This window comes from Anguilla anguilla, chromosome 9, assembly GCF_013347855.1.
Source record: "Anguilla anguilla isolate fAngAng1 chromosome 9, fAngAng1.pri, whole genome shotgun sequence".
Classification (NCBI taxonomy): Eukaryota; Metazoa; Chordata; class Actinopteri; order Anguilliformes; family Anguillidae; genus Anguilla; species Anguilla anguilla.
In genome coordinates this window covers 47,769,527-47,790,167 of record NC_049209.1, presented here as the reverse complement: position 1 = coordinate 47,790,167, position 20,641 = coordinate 47,769,527, and the positions used below count along the sequence as shown (strand labels likewise).

Here is a 20,641-nt window from a genome sequence, read left to right as displayed (position 1 = left end):
ATTTGCGTAAGTGACGTGGTCTTGCCTCCTGTGTGTTTCCTGGGATTTTAAATGAATGTGAAAAATTCCTATGAATGTCTTTTTAAAAATCATACTTCATTTTGATATGTTTTCTACATTGTAACAGCAAATAGCGGTTTTCCTTTTGTTTAGCGTGGTACACTTCATATGCTTTATTCAAGCCTGTATGGGATTAGGATTTCGGAGATTTGGGATTCTGAAAGGAGCCGTTCAGTGCGGATAACACCCTCCGTGTCTTTGGTCCCCCCTCAGCGCCAAATTCCTGGAATGTTTTGGATTCGCCGACTAGCTCCTGTCCTGAAAAACGCTCGTCGTCCGCTTTTCTCCGCGGACGACCTTGGGATCCAGGAATGAGAGGAATTCTAAGGGGGAAATGATGCACGGACCGGTCCTTCGTTTCTTCCAGTATCGCTGCAGCTCTACCCTGCAGTGGTCCTTTGGAACGTGCTGACATGTCTCTGTTGATTCGGTTGTCCCTCTTAGCTTTCGATAAATCAGCGAAAATAACTCCTAAGCTTACAGTATAATGGGTATTGATTTGTTAGAGACCAGGGAGAGAGCGAAGCATCTAAAGATAGTTTGCAGATAACGGATTCATTACCCCTGTATGGTGTAACACTATCTGTACTGGTCCTGTCAGAGTTTTGAGTTATTGAATGAAACCATGTAATACCGGGAAATGAGCATGTAATGTCATGCATTACATCTCAGTGTTAGGTTGTCTGTCGTAATGCTCTGTGTTGTGTATTACATCACACTGTTGGGTTCTCTGTAGTAATGCTTTGTGTTGTGCATTACATCACACTGTTGGGTTCACTACGGTGATGCTCTGTGTTGTGCATTGAATCACACTGTTGGGTTCTCTGCAGAAATACCCTGATTCATATGCTGCATCACAACCAGTTATGTTGTCCAGCTGAAGTGTTGGGCCCTAAGGCCTTCAAAGCCCTGCCGCACATTTTAAATCCGGGCTGGGATTTTGGGATTCGCACGTCCCGACGGCGAGAGGAAATGCAAGGCTGTTGCCGGCAGGGAGAAAGGGGAAGTGCCGGATTATTTAAAATCGTTTATTTTCGCTGGGAAATGAATAATTAAAAGATGCAAATGAAGGACAAAACCTAATTAAGACCTACATTAAGGCTGTGTCTTGCCTGTAAGCAACTAATAATAATAAGAAGAATAAGAAGTAGCAGTATTGGTAGCGGTGGTGGTGGTGGTAGTTGCAGGAGAAGCAGCAGCAGTAACCTCATCTGCAGCTTACCCAATATACTGTCTTTGTCAATCAAATGCATCCCCTGACCTTGTTTACTAGCTGTAATTTTCTTGGGTGTTTTGGTGATGTCACAGCCTTGTCCTGGTGATGTGGGGTGAGGAGAGGGGAGGGTCGGTGGTGAGTGGATCACGAACCAGGAGATGCATACATTATTAATGAGCTGTCTGTAGCCCAATCAGAACACTTTCTGCACATAATCACTTAGCTGGGTGGACATATGATTTATAATGGTTCTGTAGACCTCACAACGCAATTACTCATTCACATCATTTTTATTGTGCATCTGTGTACTTACCGCTGTACTATATCGAGGCACGGCACTGTTTAATGTGATTGTTTCCCCTCGATTTAAGAACATCTAAAATATTACATCTAAAATGTGTGCTAAAATATTGATTCAACATGAGTTTCTTTTGAATACATGAAATATATTTCATTTCATTCTTTTAAATTATTTTATCAGGTGATACAGACTGATTAATAATTAAATTAATGTAAAACAAATGATATAGCTGGTCTTCTTTCTATAGACCCTACTTGAGCTCATTTTTAGACATATATATTGGATTTAAATATCATCTTCACAAGCATGTAAATATCCTAGATTTCATATGCATTGAATTCATTCAAACAATGCCAACAGCTCAGCTTTCTAATTTTGGCCTGCTTACTTTGATTTCCATAACATTGGTCATTTTCCCCAGTATTCTATTTTCAAATTAAAACCAACCGGTTGAGAGATTTGATAACACTTTATTTGACAGTGGCTATCATGCCATGGGAATAGAGGTTGTTCTTGGTTGTAGAGTAATGTCTGTCCATTGTGTTGACTTTCTTTGTTTGCTTTTTGACCAACTTACTTTATAGAGCTTTCTTCATTTGTGTTCTACACTCTCACAGAGGCAAAGTACCACCAGTTTACTGGATATGTAGGCTATGCAATTATATGGTAGAGGAGTGCTCCTGGTTGCTATGCTGGATTTTGCCACTAGAGGGCATAGTGAGTTGTACACTGCACTGAGGCGGTTCTCAGTCTCTTTATGTCTTTAGCTCATATGCTGTTATATTCTGTCCAGGCCACTCACTAAATCAGTGTAGGGTGGATGGGCAGCTTCCTTGTTTAGGTTTATAGCACTTCTGAAGGTTAATTTATACACTCAGCTTACCCATGGGGGTCAACACGGGCAATGTGCTGTATGTCATTCTTGTTTTAAAAGCGGTTGTCCATTCTAAGGGATTGTATTTTCATATCCCTCCCCTCACATCCACTGTTCCACCCCAACCACTCCCCCACCCCCCACCCCACCAGAAAAAAATGTTGGAGTCCTAAGCAGCAAGGACTCCCATTTCCTGGCATGTTTTTTTCTCACAAATCTTTCAGTACATGCAGCAGAAAAATCATGAGCGTCCTTTGTCTGGGTCCATCCTGGTTTCTGTTTTCGAACATATTAATTATGCTTCTCTCGCACGCGGCCTCGTGTAAACTTCCCCCCTCCCACTGTTAAGCCCTGCCAGTCAGCTTTGACACTGACACTCCTGCTGATAAGGGAACTGGAGCTGAACTGAGCTCCTGTCACATATCAGTTCTCTGCTCCCTTTCATTTCTGACATCTGCTAAACAGGCTGCAGCCTCTTATACGCGATGATGTCATCGCCCTGTCGCAAGACATAGTCTCCCTCGCTCCAAACAGACATCTTCATACATTTTCACAAAGCCACCCTTGTGAAAATAATAGCATTGATTGTGTATATAAATAAAGTGTATGTATTTACACACTAAGTATGCTGTAGTATAACGTAAATTTTTTTCACGAGGAGCAGCCCCAGAAGGTAAACCACCCTGTGTTTTAGACATACAGTGATGAAATTTAGCTCAGCTTACCTAAGACTCGCACTCTTTATTATCTTTATATATATGGAAATACCAGGCTGTTCCTGTCCCTGATTTATTTTGCCGACTGAGTTCATTATCAGTGGCCTATTTGAGAAGCTCCTCAATCCCATAATACGACCTGAATCAAGTGAGCCTGCATACAGCTAGATAAGGGCGGGGTCTAGAATCCCAGAGTTATCACAGTCCCTGTCAGATTCCATATTCTGTATGATATCATAGTCAATATTAATGCGGGAGTTGAATTACTTATGGATTTCGGCGTTCGTACTGAGATGACCTCAGCGAAGACGGGGTTCTAAGCTTTCTCTGCTCTAACGTCTGATCGGTGCTCCGTCTGGGATCTTGGACGACGGTACCATGGAGACGCCACCCAGTCATGCTTGGAAAAGAAGGGAATATTTGATGAAAAAGAAGAGGAATGTGTTTTATTACACATCTTTCCCATGCAGTGGCACAGCGTTCTTGTGCTGTGTTTTTCTGGATTTGTTAGTCTCTCCCTACTCAGAACCGTATCCTTACTTAACTTTCCTCACATAACTTCCTTCAGTGCAATATTTGGAGAGTAACAGATATTTGCTGTCTGTGAAAAAGAATATGGGTGTGCTCTATTTAGAGGAAATGCTGATAGTTTTTTGACTGAAAAAAGAAGGCTGTAGTCCATTCTCTTATGCCCTTGTTTCAACCAGCTGCACCTATAACATTGGGACTAACACATTTTATTTATTTATTTATCTATCTATTTATTTTACTTCTCATAGCCTTCAATCCTGTTGCATGCGTGACCCTGTAGAAACTGTGACTGCACAGTGATCGCGATGTTCTCTATTTCAATTGAAGCAGAGGTTTCCCCCCATGCACAGCAAGTTAAGATCCTTACGTGACAAAAGAGGGGTCTTGTGTAAATCCATACCTCTCCTCTCTGAATTCAACAATCAATAGATACATAATGACTCTTGTTTCCCTGTGAGATTTAATTACGTCTGTTTCGAGCCAAGGACAAATGATTCATTTGACCCAATTGTTCCTGCACTACACTGGAAGCATTTAACATTCATTTCTGCACTAATGATCAAGTGTACTTATCCACATCTGAACTTCAAAAGCAAATTAGAATTTTGAATATCAGAAGGTGATCACCTCTGAATTGCAACAGCTATTCAGAGAAAATGTGAATTTAATACATGATCTTTAATCCTGAGGGACTGAAGGATTTTGCACTGCACTTCTTTAAATGACTTGTAACTGGCCAAAACATTGAAATTTTACTGCATTAAATTGTATTTTAAATGTCTATTCAGCGCTGAATTAGGGTTCAACATGGTAGTCTGGACTCTTTGACCACTAGGTGGCAGACTTGCATGGAGGATTAAGAGTAATATAGACACAGTAGGTATGTAGGAACAGGTAAACAAATAATGTAAATACATTTGTTAATACATAAATTCAAGAATAAACATATATATTAAATTATGAATAAGAAGTCAATTAAAAACATTCCGTTTATACCTTTACATGTTATTCATCTATTTGCATGTTAGTTTTTACATTCACTCATTTATTCAAGTACTTATACTGTTGATAATGTTAGTGCAGGGCTTGATTGCATTTGTCATGTTCTTTTTCCAAAATTAAGGAGCTTACTAAAAATGTGTACATATTAGTGTCAACTGTAATTATTTTTGAACGTACCTGAATTGCTCAATCCAGTTAAACATGGTATAACATTTGCTAGTCATGTAGATTTTCTCTTGTCAGTGTTAAGCCGAGAGTTCCAACCGTATCCACACTCAAACACCTTAATTATGATTGACTTTACCAGGCAATAAAGACGCTCTGTTTCCAAGGGAACACATGCACCATTATATGTCTTATGTTACATTGATGTGCTGGAAGTCAAGAGGGTTTAGCTTACTTTAGCTTGCAAGCTGCAGGAAGTGAACATGATGTACATGAACGCTTATAAAATGGGTTAATTAGGCCCAATCAGAGGAATGCGTGTTGTATCGCATCATCTGTATTTGTCCTTTCTACTGTAGGCACGCTCAGTAAGCACTTTACTTTGTTGCCCTTAACAAACAAAACTTGAGAGCCTGACTCAGCTGCACTAAAAGTGCCGTATTTGCAGGAAACAATCGCAACAAATCATTTTTTACCCATGGCGCTGAACATTAAAGAAAATAACTTGCTAGTGAAGTACGTAAACGTAACACTGTTTCAGCTGTATGTGTTATTTTGCCTGGGTAACAAGCCAGTCTGGTAGTGACAGTGCACTGTGTTTTAAGAAAATGGGACATACTGAGTTTTTGTGACACTGAAGTCATTTGAAGTCATTTTGAGAAACACCAGTATTGGCATTAATGGTGCAGTGTGGAGGATTGTGGATGTGCGTGCCTGTCTAAATCCCGTACTCTGGCTGAACTGACTGGAAGTTTTGCCAATATGTTCCACATCAAACATTCAGCAAAGGCAAGACAATAGCATTAGTCAGTACCACGATGCAACTAGGAAACAGATTTTTTATTTTCTTGCCACAGTAGTGCAAATTAAACTGGGTAATAATGAATCATTGCATTTATATAGCAATTTTCCAAATGCTCAAACTGCTTTACAGCGATGAGTGGGTACTCACCTCACCCACCACCAAGGGAGGGAGACCTAAGTGTCAAGTGTCTTAGAGGCGTTTCAGTGCAGTGCGTGCGTGCGTGCGTGCGTGCGTGCGTGCGGTAAGGGAGAGACGCATTAGCAGGCTATCTCACCGAGATGTGGATGAATGCTTCCGTCTATTAGCGGCCTGTCTGTGAGATGCATTAGAGACTACTAAACGCTCTCTTCCCCTTTATCTAACAGTCACATTCATTTAGCTCTGTGCTATTCCTATTGCACTGTCCTGTACAAAGGAGGATGTACATAATACATACAAATCTATTCATGCTATAACATGATATATTTAAAAATGTTCTGACATAATGCATTAAATCTGTATGGGGAGGCTAAACCTATAGCTTTTATCCTCAGATGCCAGCTTGTTCTACTGTGATATGTCTGGCCAGACTCTGCAATAGGGTCTAATATGGGGGCACTAGACTTGCATGCACCATTTTATATAACAGGAACTCTGTTCTTTGTACAAGTCATCAGTGGCCAAACAGGCACCAGAGATGAGTCTTGGTAGTCAAAGTTGATCTACAGCCTTTAATGGGGAGGACATGGAGACAGTGAAACAATAGCCTGCATTCTGAGTGTTAAAAACGTCAGAAACCTGACGGTCTTCCATTTTGCGCATTAAGGATCGCGTGGGCGTAACGCAGAGGTATTTGCGGTTCGCCAGGATAATTTCTGTGTGAATCTCTCTGTGAAGGTGCCCGAGCTTTCTGAATACATCCATGTCCAACGACACCAGTACCCACAGTTGTAGAATTTGCTCACAATTCGTACTAAATTTCTTCTTATGTCTCAAAACTAAGTCATAATGTGTACTCATTATTTATATAATGTTTGTGGGTGTAAGTTAGTATTCATATATCTGCCACAGGCATGTTTTATCTATAAATCACAAATGGTCCTCCAGTTTTGCGCAAATGAATGAACTTTCTTGCTCTGCCCTGTGAATGCCCTTAACTAGCTTTATATAGCGAATTACTCTCAATATTCTATATAGCGAATTAGTTTCATTTTTCTACAGTATATAAAAGACGGAACCAATGTCAGGCAAGCAAAGAAAGAGAATTTATACGTGCATTACAGCTCACCAGTTTGTTTGTGCACATGATCTGGATTTCGCTTGGCGATAAACACATTTTTACATCAATTTCAGGCTTTTCAAATCACAATAATGCCATGGATTTGATTGTACGCACAATTTAAAATCAAATATTTGCACACAAACATTTTATAAGTGTGGCCCCAGGTCTGTGTTCAGTTCCAAACAAGAAGGGGATTTACAATGAGGAAAAGAATTTGGACTGATCAAAGTGTCTACTGACCACAAAATCCATTCCTTTAATTGTGCTATTCTTAGCAGTAATTACCGATGTGTCCTTAAGGAACCAGATGTCTTTTGAAGGACAATGCTGCATTTTGTTTAACTTCAGATTGACTTGGCAACGCTTCTTGGCGATCAACCCAAAGAATGACATTTTGTCACATGAATGTGTTTGTTAAAACCATGCACAGTGTTTTTTGGGATTGCCAATATGATGTAATACAAAATATAGGGGAATTAAGACTTTCCTCTTTATTGGGATAACACTATGAAGAGTGTAAATGTCATACTGTCATAATTTGCTTCCTCATTTTTAATCCCGCCCAGTCATTCATGCACATTCTTAATTATCCTAAATAGATATGATTTGAAAGGGATTTCGTTAAGACTGCATTTGGAACATTGCGATGCCTTTCATCCTGGGCTTTGAGGATCGCGCGTGGCCTTGAGGACAAGGTCGTTGGCCTGCCCCGTTTCTGCATCGGTGTTGTAGCGGGAGGGAGGACTAATTAAAACGGAATGAAAGCAGACCTGCCGAGGTTTGGCAGACACCGTTGACCCGAGAGACCAGCGGTCCGTAGCGGATAACGAGTTCAGCAGGTCAAGGTGTCGGCGTAAGGAGTCGTCCAAAAAACACTTCCCTCCCAAATCTGTTGTGTGCAGCTCCTTTACACCCCTCAGTAGTCTCTGTTGACCAGGCATCCATCTTTGAAATCGTCTGCTTGTGACTCATTTTTCAGTAGTTTCATCTGTGTAATTATGCAACCAACCATGCTAGCAGAAATGATTGGCCGATGTTGGCCGATGAAAGGAGAGCAGAATATTTGACCTAAAAGGCTCCCCCTGTTGGCTCCTTACAATAGCAGAACATCATCCCATTAACTGAGCAGGTGTGATTGCTGTTATTAGCCTACTTCGACTGAAGACCTATGTGTTTTTGAATAGCAGGCTTGACTCTCTTAATGGACTGTGGCAGACTGTCCTGTGCTTCTAGAAGGACATCAGTGTATACCCTGTTCATGTACAGACCTCTTTGGTGCTGGATCACATAATATAATAATAATAATAATTATTATTATTATTATTATTAATAACTTATATAGCACCATTCAAGCAATACAGTACAATGTACTTTGCAGATGTATTACAAACAGCCTGATGTCTGAGAATATACCAACAGTACAATTATTACAATATGACTGCAAATCTTCCATTTGCATTATATCCAGAGGGACTTATAAAAGTGTATACATGTAGGTTGAGGCAAAGAGCAATGTTCTGTCTGGATGTAACATCCAGTCAATAAAAAAAATAAATAAATAAATAAAAAAACACCTTTTTAAAAGCATACTTCAGAACAAGAAATAATTGCTTAAATATACAGTAATCTTCATGGCATATGCCTGAGTGTGCCATATAGTATACGAGCCCCATGGGCATTACTAAATGGTTTATTATCAGGGACTGGAGCAATTGGTAGCCAGATCTGTAATATTTAATATTTAATCTGATGTTTTACATTTTTAATGAAATCATAGTCAAACGGAGAGGATGAAACAGACCTGTTGCGATGGGAATTTATTTTAAAAAAGGAAAGAAAACATAGATTCCAAACTTGATAAGTCATGAAAAGTACAGATTAGCAGGAGACTAAGGGTAACCCTAAATAAAACAGGAAATGTAAACGCTCTGAAATCAGACAGGGATATAAAGGATTTAAAAAAGCATCCTGTAATCTGCAGTTATCCAAACGAACAGCTTTAACACATAAGCCAGTGGATCAAAGAATGTCTTCCTCAAGCTAAATCCAACACACGCACACCGCAATATCTGAAACTAAGATGGCCGACCACCCAGTAAACAGAGATGGAAAACCCAGGTTCAGAAAGTTAAAGTCCTCACCAGTGTTTTGTTCCAGTCACCTGGATATGCTGTTTAGCACAACTCTCCAGCCGGCAGGTAGAGCTAATTTAATAATAGCGTTCAGATCCCTGGACAGTAAGCTCATCTACCCATGGCATCTCACCGTGCTGCAGCTGGAATCGGTGTGGCAGTACAGTGCGGTGTGATGTCACATCTCTCTGTTCTCACCCGTTTCAGGGGTCACCTTAACGCACACAGAGAGAGGTAGTTTTGTAATGGCACACGGCTTTGGGGTTCTTCTATTAACGTCTCCTTTCTGGAGGTGCAAGACCTCCACACGCACTGCTTGATTGACAGCTATAATCTCCCAATGGTATTGTATGTTCAGCATAATAACATGTTTTTATATTGTTTTTTTTTTTTTTTCCCCCACTTTCTGCCACCTCTAACCTAATCTGATAAAATGAGATTGCGTAAATCCAGTTATGCAGGTGGGCATAAGACATTTATATTCATATTTTATAATAAAAAATCCTTTTGTATTCCTTTTTTATGAAATTATATTTTTATAGTGAATTGCAGTCATAGGTTGTATATTTATTTCTTATGAAGGTGGTTCTGGAAATAGCTTTCCACAGAGCACCACAGTGTTCTTTGGATATTCCATAAATATCTAGGGAAAAAGTGATATTTTCTATATACTGTTGATCTTTCTGAAAATGTGACTCTCTTGGTTTGGATTGTCTATCTTGTTGTTCTTGTAGATATTGTAGATTTGTTTCCTGTGAAACTATCACAAATTAAGTCGGTGGATTCTTCTGCAAGCCTGGCAAACCAGAGATCAAGGCTGAATGCTTTTTTTTTTTTTTTTTTAATGACTAAGAATTGGTTTGGAGGGGGGAATTATGAATTGATTATATGCCCATCAAAGCCAAGGAAGCATTTTGTATTTGGTTAACCTGGGTATTATACAGTATGTGCCTGTGTGATTTAAATAACCTAAACTGGATGCCAGACTAGGCTATTTGAGTTACTTTTCTGCATTTGCCTGAAAATAACACATCCGTATGAAAGCGTCTCTGAGGTGTGTATGTTACATCCTGCGTTTGTGCACATCTACGAGAGCCGAGGCGCTGGCTCCACGGTGTTCCAGGCTGTCAGTGCGTTTCATTGGACGGCTTCCCATGCGCGCCAAAGCCCGTTGGCTGGGCCCGGCGCCCCGTCGCCGCGGAGACCTCGGAACGCGGCCGTGCGGGGCGACGGGCATATGCTGCCGATTTCGATCCAGCGTCACGCAGAGCTCGCTTCTCCTCGGCACAATACGGCCCTTCGCCCCGCCGAATGGCGCGTTGTTTTTTTCTGACGCTAGGATTGCAGGAGTCACAAGCATTACTTTTTTCTTTTTTCTTTTTTTTTTTGTACTGTTCACGGATTTGATGGTTTGATCTCCGTGTGGGCTGAGCGCTATCGGTGCAGAAAATTCACGGGCTGCTTTTGCTGGTGACTTCGCACGTCACTGTTCAGCACTAACAATGTCATGATTTCAATGCGCTTTACGGTATGGAAGTATGGAAATTCATTACGGTCGCTGTCAATGCGTAGCACCCACCGTTTCATGTCACAAGCTCTTTAAGTCTCTGCCAGATGGACGTCATGCGCTGACTCATCTTACGGTGCCAGGGACATTGTGAAAACCTAGCTTTGTTTGTAGGCTAATGTGACAGAAATGGCAGATAAAGTCCTCCGCCCGTAGAGTGCTTGAATGAGACCTGACTTTCATTCCGCTGCCTCTGCGTTGGCTTTGGACAATGGAACGGCTCCGATGAGCCGCGACTGAAGAGCACTCAGACCGACGCCGCGGTGTTCCTTTCGCGTGGCTTTAAATGCTCTTCTAACGCGGCGGTCTTTGCCGGCCGAGCTCGCGGGCCGTAGACCCGTGTCCTCAGTCGGCAGCGCAACACCGGAGAGCGGAGGTGCTAGGCCTGCCTCACAGGGGGTGGGCAGATGGCTTTTTCGGATTGCTCAGCCAAACCAAAGATAAAAGATACAGAGGCGTCGGCAACGCAGAGACTCCTCCCCCCAGCCACTGTTTGGAAGTCTCATGGTCATGATGCAGGTTGTTCCCACTCATGTAGTGGGGGGGTGGGGGTGGGGTGGGGGGAGGGGGGGACCCAATGTGTGGATATTGTGGTAATTGCATCACAGTTCAGCATTTAGCTAGCACAAATGTCCAGTGTCAATTCAACTCTTACAGTGTACATATGGGTCCCATTGGGAACATGTATACTCGGCAAGAGTTGATTCACCGCTGAAACTTTTACTGTGAAGATACTCTTGTTTATAGTGAATTGTGCAGATTCAGTTTTCACATGGAAGCCATTTATACATCTGGATATTTTACCAAAGCATTTCAGCTTAATTTTGTGTTCAAGGGTACAGCTAAGAGTCAAACCAGCAACCTCTTTCACTTCCATACGCATTAAACTACACTAGCCATACAGCACATGGTGAAGACCTTTGTTAATATTTGAACACCGATCCCAGAAAGTAACTTTTTCAATCTTCAATTCGATTTTAAATTCCCAAGTAAAATTTGGGAACATAATCTTCTGTGGATGGCAGCCTGAAATGTCACACTGTAGCCGCGGCTAATTCTTCACATCACAATGTCGCATGGACATAAGAAATGGAATGACCTATTCGGGTCCTCTTTTTTTTTTTAATACAATGTTCTATTTCTACTAAAGTCTCTTATTAAATCAGCTGTTCAATTGAATATCCTCAGGCTATCCCCAGTCCCCTTGTCTCAAGGCTGAAAAGACCACGTTTCTCTCGATAAATCGTTTCTTTAAAGGTCTGGTTTCTTCTCAGGAAATGGTGGATCTGTTAAACAGTTTGAGGAGTTATTCCCAGTTGACTGGCCCCTAGTGTTAAGAGATGTTCCAAACTTTAATTAATGAGGGGTCTGTCAAATCAGACATCGGCAATGGGGAGTGCCATAATGACTTGGGAGTATTGTACAGTCAACCAATATAGACTCCTTTCAGATCAGTCTCTCGTATAGGATGTGCCTAGTTACCATGCAAAAGTACTTAGTTACCACTTATATGCATTATATAAATCAACAGGATTAATTTTATAGTCGTAGAATAATAAATGAAAGTACACTCTGGCAAATGAACATGTTCAATGTGTGTATTACACAGACTAAGACATTTAAAGGACATTTGAACTACCCATTGGTGACAGTGTCAAAGAGTGCAATGAAACACAAATTAGTAAAACAATTCTAATTAGAAAATAAATAATCAGGTGATCATCAGCACCACAACTACGGTACCCATGTACTTCCTGAGCCTTTTTGTAGTTTTCAGATATGCTGGATTGCTGGAAGAGTTTCCTCCCGAGTTCTGAGCCGTTGGTCCCACCAGCCATGTTTTTTTTTTTTGAACAACCGTTTAAACCGTGAAATTTGATTTCTGTGTACGTAATTGGTCAGATTGAGGAGCTGCTGCTCCAGGAGATGTAAATGTCCTCCCTTGCTCAGCCAATCAAGAGTGAGGCTTTTGTTTTCTGAGCCAGCAGCTCTTCCCAGTAAATGGAGGTTAACCCAGGAGTAATGTGGCAATTTGCTTTCCTCTCACCCACTATAAACATTGACAGTGAACCCCAGAGGCAAACTACATATTCTTCCGTGCAGTCGAACACATCAGGCCCGTATTTTGCACTCTGAAAAAAAACCTTGGGTCCTTAAATCCTGACTGACACTTAGTCTTCATGCTGGTTTAAATGCTGGAGGATTTTGACATCAAAGAGCTTTTGACAGTTTGTAAATAACTGCCCTCCAGCTGAAACTGAAAACGAACCAATGCAATACTGCAGTATGCAGTATGACTTCAGTGATGTCTGGTTTCTGAGAATTCATTCATTTCTATCCTTTTCTACGTATCATGATTTTGATTCTGAAGCTGAATTATGTCACCTTGCATTGATTTAATAATGACTCATTTTATTATTATTTAATTTATTGTGACAGTTTCCTCACAGTTTATGGTTGCCAATGACATTCTTTCACAAAACAGAATCTTGCAAGGAAGATGGCACATAATATAGACATTAAAATATAACCTCATTCTCGATTCTGGTCCAATATATTTTAATTACAAGGCGGTTTTTTGCCAACTTTGCATCATTTACCATGCAGTGAAATGTGCATCTGTCATTTAAACTCACGAGTTGTGTTTGTTTTTCAAATCTATTTTTATGTTTATTCTGTAGGCTGCGTACTGCATGACTGCATATAGGGGGGAATAACCTAATGCATTAGACAGCTGTGAATGACGTACATTTGAGGACCGATAACATGACGCAAGCCTTAAAGGTTTCTGTGAGTGATTCTGCGCAATAATCGCTGTAAAAAAAAAAAGAAAAAAAATCACCGCAGACCTTTTTCTTTTTTCCGGCATCCGTTCCCACAATAGATTTTAATTTTAATCGCGTGTGATTCTAGAACTCGCCGTTTCTCACGGAAATCGCACGGTCGCAATTAGCTGCGTCGTGTATGGAAATGATGTACCTCCTGCGCTCGATGATGTTTCTCCGGGTGCCCGCACTGGCAATTTCTATCCCGGCGCGGATTCTCTCCAAACGAGGAGTGATTAATTACACGTCATCGTGCAAGGCCCAAATGGGTGCAGTGATGATAATGCATCAAAGAAAATGAGTTTTCCTGTCTCTCGAGAAGGCACGTGGTGAGAGAAAGAGAGAGAGAGGGAGGGAGGGAGAGTGTCCTTCCTAATTTCTCTCTCTCTGTGTCACTGTCACTCTCAATTTCCAGTAGCTAATGGTGGCCTGGATTGAGTCAAAATTTGGCTCTGACCCTGACTTTGACATCAGAATAAATGCAAGTGTTCTCTCTCTCTCTCTCTCTCTCTCTCTCGCTCTCGCTCTACTATCACAGTTCTGCAGATTCATTTTGTGTTCTTCTGGAAAAATATAACATTTGATAGAATCTGGTCCATGTCTCGAACCTGCAGGGCTTCTGTCTTGCTAGCCTCTGGCTGGAATTACGGCACAGGTTTAAGGAGCTCAGGTTCTGAACGCTGCGTGCAGTGGGGATATTCTGGAGAGTACGACATTATCCTGAACGAACCTGACAAAGTGTGAAGAGGCAGCGTTGAACGACCCAAGCTACCTCCTCACGGATGCAGCTGTTTGCATGAGGAATGAGTGTAGTGTAGCTGCTTGCCTGAAACAAACGTATCCACACTTAATATTTAATACATTGCAGTACAATTCTTTTTACAGTCTGCTGTGCTTTTTTTGTGGGCAGTACAGTCTTTCGATTGGTCAGTCGAGTGAGTGATTGACACCTCATTGTAGCTCGACGCATTACGGGGTCCATCGCCTCTGTGAGCCTCATTGCGTTGTATTCTAGTGCCCGTCGTTGCACACCTGCACATATTGCATACCTGTCCCCGGTTGTTTTATTCTGTCTCCATCTGGCCCATCTGTATGTCAGGGACTGCATACTAATGATACTTCCGCCAGGGGTGCCTGTTCATCCTTTTTTTTTTTTTCTGAAGGCCATGGTGATGTGACATTATAAAATGCACAGCTCCAGCGCTACTGGCTCCGACAGGGTTTTTTTTTTTTTTTTTCTTTCTTCTTTTTTTTTTTTTTTTTTTTTACCATACCCCGCAAGCGGTAATCACCACGCAGCGGGTTCTGCTTGACGGTCGTCCCGCTGGCATCACGTGCAGCGCTGTAAATGTGTTTCATACCGCGCGCGGGGTATGTTATTCCACCTGAACCGCAATACTTAGGACAGCCCGTTAAAAAACTCGCTGTCAAAACAATGAGCTAATTAAAGCCTCCGCGTTAGCACATTAAGAACAGCGCATTCGCCCGGTGAGCGGCAAACGCGAGCTTATTCCAGAGCGATCTTTTGCGAAAATGCTCCCTTTACAGTTTCGCCAGAGTGTCACGTGTTTGCGTGTTTATTTGAAAATTTGAAAAACGGCACGCCAATCTCATCAGGTGCAAGCTGTCAGCTCCGGCACATTTTTCACGCAAGAGGAGGTTTTTAAAGAGGCGCCCCTCCACGAGGTAGCCGTCAATCTGTCATCCCGTCAAAGACCACGGGGGATGAAGTAATCAATGGGGAAGATATAGCCAGCCAGAAGTCTAGCAGAGTTTAGAGAGAGAGAGAGAGAGAGAAGCAGGGGACTGAGAGATAGAGGAAGCAGGGGGGAGAAAGAGATGGGGGAGAGAAGCAAGGAGGAAAGAGCAAAAATAGATGAGAGAGAGAGGGTGAGAGATGGAATGAGCGAGCGAGTGAAATGACTGCACACTTCTTGAGCGCGAGAGAGAGGCACTCGTCCGTCCTCCTCGTGCGGAGCTGAGTGGGATCTAATCCGAGGATTCCCTTCTCCGAGCGCTGGAGACTGCTGTGCGCCGCGGCGTGGGGGGAGCGCAGCGAGGAGGAGGAGGAGGAGGAGGAGGAAGAGGAGGATGTGAATAGAGACGGAGCCAGGGCTGCTGGCGTGATACTTTACGCGAGGCAGGGGAAGTGCTGCTGTTACTCAGCCTCAGCTGCGGTGCCGTGCATACCTCACTGAGTCGCACTTGCAGAAGCGCTCTCTCTCTCTCTCTCTCTAACTGCACCAATCAAGGTAATGTCTGCTTTTTACATTTTTGTGTGTTTCATTTACTGTACCAACCGTGTACTGGTGTGTTATGTTGTGTGTGTATGCCTGTGTGTGTGTGCTATGTGTGTATGTAAGTGTGGAGTGGAATGAAAGATGATGAAAAATATTCCCATTATCACTGAGAGAACTATTGTGCAGCGTAGGCTAGTGGTAGCAGGTATTGATGTATCAAAATTAGTAATGACCACATTTATTGAATCGTGTTGATAGTGTTGTGATAAACAGCATGTGCACTGATGTCATGGGGTTTCAGTCAGTTCAGCTTCCTTTTTCCAGAGTGAGTATTTGTGAGGAAATGTGAATGAACTTAATTCCAGTCAGAGTAAGATTCTACGATGCCAGTGGAGTAGCTGGTGAACAGTGCGCTCAGGGTCCGTGGATTCAGGAGGTGTCGTGCGAGTTCTGCACCGTCCCCTTAACCCTTTGAGTGGGTTTGCAGGACTATTTCTTTCAAAATTCCAAGTCAGTGTTCTAGAACTCTGCTTTCAATTTACAGTATTGACTGTTACATCAGCATTAGAATGTTCAGTTTAGCACATTCTCATCACACATTTGTGATCTCACACCTTAAAGGAATGCTGTAGCATTCCACTCAGGACAGTATGGCTTTCAGAGGGAGAGAACCGGCCCACGTGAATTCCCAGAGGCGCTCGAACGTGCCCGTGTGGTGACGTGGTGTGCGCTTCCCAAAGCGAGCACGGTCACGGGACCTCGCGCGTTCCTCCGTCTTCTGCGCTCCGTCGGGAGCTGAGCTGAGAGGTGTCGGCGGCTCACGCGTCGAAGCGGCGCGGCGGACGCTCTCCGTGGGTCCGTCTCGCACGCGCGTGACCAGGGAGGCGCCAACGTACAGTACCGCGGCCGAGAATCGGGTCACGGGGGAGGGAACGGTGATGTCGGGAGCCTGGTTACCGCAGGACCAGCTATCCCCAAATTCACAAATAGCTCCACAGCCCGGTCTCCCCACTGCGATTTAGTGTTTCAGAGCGCCCCCCCCCCCCCCCCCCCCCCCCCCCCCCCCCCGCGGCAGAATGGAATTAAAAATAAATTATCATAAACTTGACAACAAGACAGAAGCGGAACTAACTGACTGTAACCGCCTGGGGAGTCAGAAAATAACTTTGCTTTTGTTCACGTTAATGTAATAATTTCGCACATTAATATTTATGTCGCGTTACGGCATAATATTGAGAATGCTTTTGCATGTTAAATTTTAAACATGGGGTTGAGTGGAAGGCAGTTTTATTGCAATTCCTGAAGCATGTAGAACTCCATTAAACGACTTACCGAAATAATGAATGGGTCGTCGTGAGACACTCTTTAAAAAATGACTTTAATTATATAAACTGATTAATTATTGAAAAACTGAAACGGGAGTAAGAGTGAAACATTCTGTTATCGTATCGTACCGCAATGCTTATGCGGCCCAAAAATGTGCACATTACATTTCGTATTTCTGTCATTCATGTTACCCACGAAGAAGAAAGAGAAAAGTGGGTCATTATTTTCTGTGCCACTCTTGCCAGGCGCTCACACTGTTCCAGAGATTGTTCTTCTTAATTAGGAATACGAAGAGAGGAAGGGAGGGAGGGAAGGAGAGAGGGGAGAAGCAAGTTGAAGCGATTAAAAAGAGAGCTATGAATCGGTTATCTTGCCAAAGAGAGGAAAGAGATACTTATTTTTACACATGGGCCATCTGGCACCGAGTCATGTGACAAAGCGGGAGATTCCCTCCCACCTGCTCTGTCAGACCAATCACAGCGTGAGCTCGCAGGAGCCGTCAGGGTGTGAGAACTTCCATTGGCCACAGTGAACAGCCTCACCCTGCTCTCACCAGTGAGTCTCATATTAGTCTCCTGGTGTCATTATGCTGTTGTGCACTGGGGTAGGCCAGGGTCTATTTTCTAGGAAGGGGTTAAACGAAATGATGTCTGTTGTCCGGGTTAGCGAGGATTCATTGAAAATATTCATTTTCCGAATCCAGCGGTTCCAACAGTCAAAGCCCTTGTTAAAATATTCAGCACTCTGAATACTGAACACTGAAGTGGTATTGTGTGCTAGAACCCCTCACTTAACCTACATATAAAGTGTATTTTGCCTGATTTAATTTAGTAATTGTTAATGAAAATTATCAATTAAATCACCAACTTTTATAAGTCAGTCTACCATAACCTGGTGGAATCAAGTCAAAACAAACCCTATATCAGGTTTTAAGACTAAATATTTAAATTAAATAAGGTGTCAGTTAGAATAATGAATTGAAATACAGTCTTCATTGAATGTAGGTTCACTACTACTAATTTACAAAATAGAAAGACAAGAATTAACAAGAATTAAATGTGAAATTACCAGAACAGAGAGAGACCGATAAGGCAGACCTTGCAAGAGTAATACCCTCTTCCAGGTTTAATGCCACAGGAGCAACGGAAACAAGCTAAATTTATTTATTATTTACAGTAAACCTATGTTGCTGAAAGCAGGTCTAAGCACCATGGTGTTATTACAAAATGATTCATGGTTTTAGCAGAAACAGAAGAAGGAAATTTACTCCTGCTTTTAACGACAGAGGTGATAGTTGTAGACAATTAATTGTTAAATCCAGCCAGTAGTAATCCCAAAATGATTTTTTTTGTGACACAACCAAATTACACCATGTTGGTTTCCGCTTGAAACTGGAACTACTTCTAAAATATAGATTTCAACTGTACAGCTTCAGCCACCATTATCTATATAGGGATTTTCAATCGGTGATTTCAATTAAATGTCACAGATTGCATTCAAACACAGAATCAAATGGAACATGATCCTAGTGGCAATCTGGGCTCTGAGACACCATAAGTAGCTTTGCCTTCTGTTATCACTTCTGAGACAACTCTGTAGGAGCAGGGGGCCTTAGATGTGTGCTTAGATTAGATCAGCACGACTTTTAATTGCCCCAAGGTCATTTCCTTTGATGTTTGTGTGTGTGTGGGGGGGCATCCGGCTACATTCTTAGAAATAATGTAATACTATATGAACCTTGAACATTTTTTCCCTATTCAATTGCATTGTCTCTATTTCTAAGGCCATAATGTAAACACCAGATGTCTGACAATATTGTAATGTATTTTTCAGAAAAATGGCAAGCATAAACATTCCTGTCTCATATCTATCATTCAGCAATCACTTCTCTCTGTCAGCGAGTGTCAGTTTAGTCGCTCAGAGGGGACGATTTAGGCTGTGATGCGTTTCCCCTAGTTTTTTGTGAAGATTTCAGGTGCGGCTTGGATCACAGGCCAGGGCTGGCCTCTCCATTCTGACTCCCCTCTTTATGAAAGCACTTCTGTAGTGAAAGAAGGGCTTTCGGAGTAGGCATTGCTCTGTTGGAACTGCTGAACAGATTTGCTTATGGTACTTGAGTTCGTTGTTTCTACTGATAAGAGTTGTTTTTTGAATGAGTGGTCCATCCTACTCCCTTGCTGAAGCAGGCAAGAGTGGCATCTTGACCACACAGTAGGAGTGTAAGATCACTACTCTGAAACCAATTGCTGTATGCCCAGATGTAGAGATGTAGGATGCAATCTATCAGGGAATAGTGGTAGGTTTTGACAGACTGTATACATATATAGAGTAAGAACAACTGAATTTATTTGGGGGGGTGCAAAAATACACCCCTCTGCGTTCAATTGCACCGCATTCCGTCGTACCCGGCAGAAGGCGCGGCAAAACGAAAGTTCTAACGCGACCGTCCCATGATGCACTGCTCTGAATGAGCCCGGGCACACGCAGCTGCGCCGAGCGCAGGCCGTGCAGCTGTTCTCCTCGGACCCGAGGCAGACGCCGTCTTCGATTCCCAGGGCGTCTACGCTGATAAATGGGGGCTCGTCGCAGTGGTGGCGTGCCTGTGAGAGGAGGAGGATGGCGGCAGCTTCTCTTACTCAGCACTGTGCTGCAGTTAAGCCTCCCGATGCCTGGCTTAAGTCTCTCTGTGTGTTCAGATATCAGTGCATCGGTATGTCTAGCGCCGCTGGATGCGAGTAGTCTCGTTTCTTCCTTAAGTCGGGTGCTCGTTTTCGATTACGATTATCAGGATTAAACTCTCTCTCTGTGTGCACTACGTCAATCCTCTCTGCTGAGCTAGGGCCAGTTGCACCAGTTTGGGGTACACCTTTTTTTAATGCTATGACCAACATAGAGTGGAGCTTTAAGCCTGATTTAGCATAAGCCTACACTGAAAAGGGCAAAGAAAGGAGAACCATCTTAACAAGTATTTTTTGTCTTACATTTAGACTTAAAGGTGCAGATTGCAAGTTTGTTTTAGAACACTTTTGTCCGTATTTTGGTAAAATTTCCTTCACGTCCTGACAGATATCAATAAATTATAAGCCCTAGGAAAAAAAATCCGGTCTCTCTGACTGCCCCAGGCTCTGAAATCAGCCACTGAAAATTTCACCATGCCTGAATCTTACCTCCAACCAGGACAGCTCTCTGCAAGGCTTCCCAGCCTGCCTATCGATCCCGTTTGTTTCTAAATCTAGATCTCTCTTGACTGATTCTCCAAATTTACATACAGTGCCTTTTAAAATCTTATTTCTATTACTTTTTGCTAAATGAGACAACCATATTATCAATTAAGTGAGACCGTTTTACTCATTTCAAGATTTGCCAGTGGGTAATAAGAATTTTACTTGTCAAGAAAAAAGTTTAAACGAGCTACTGTTTTCTTCTTGAGAAAAAAGAACCTTAAAAATGTCAGATTTTAAGTCTCATAACAAATACACTTGTTTAGACAGACTTTTTTCAGTAGAATAGGGATGATGATAGACATTAATGCTGTATAACAGTAACGTATGTCAGAATTAGACATTCATGTTATATTTGTAAACAAAAATGCAACAGTAATTTCCGTAGGGTTCATGGCA

The 20,641-nt window shown here is 42.3% G+C and overlaps 1 protein-coding gene across 13 annotated transcripts in view; it reads left to right on the top strand.

The window, feature by feature from the left end:
• gramd1ba (GRAM domain containing 1Ba) overlaps positions 1-20,641 on the top strand; it is a 134,161-nt gene that overhangs the window by 4,899 nt on the left and 108,621 nt on the right. For 4 of the 13 annotated variants that reach the window (XM_035432467.1, XM_035432476.1, XM_035432471.1 and 1 more), the window contains exon 1: positions 15,313-15,707. The exons of 2 other annotated variants lie outside the window; for them this stretch is intronic. The gene's annotated coding sequence lies outside the window, so the exon portion shown is untranslated. Of the gene's footprint in view, positions 1-15,310; positions 15,708-20,641 lie in introns of those variants that run through there. 7 more of the 13 variants (XM_035432475.1, XM_035432474.1, XM_035432472.1 and 4 more) reach the window with 4 other exon arrangements.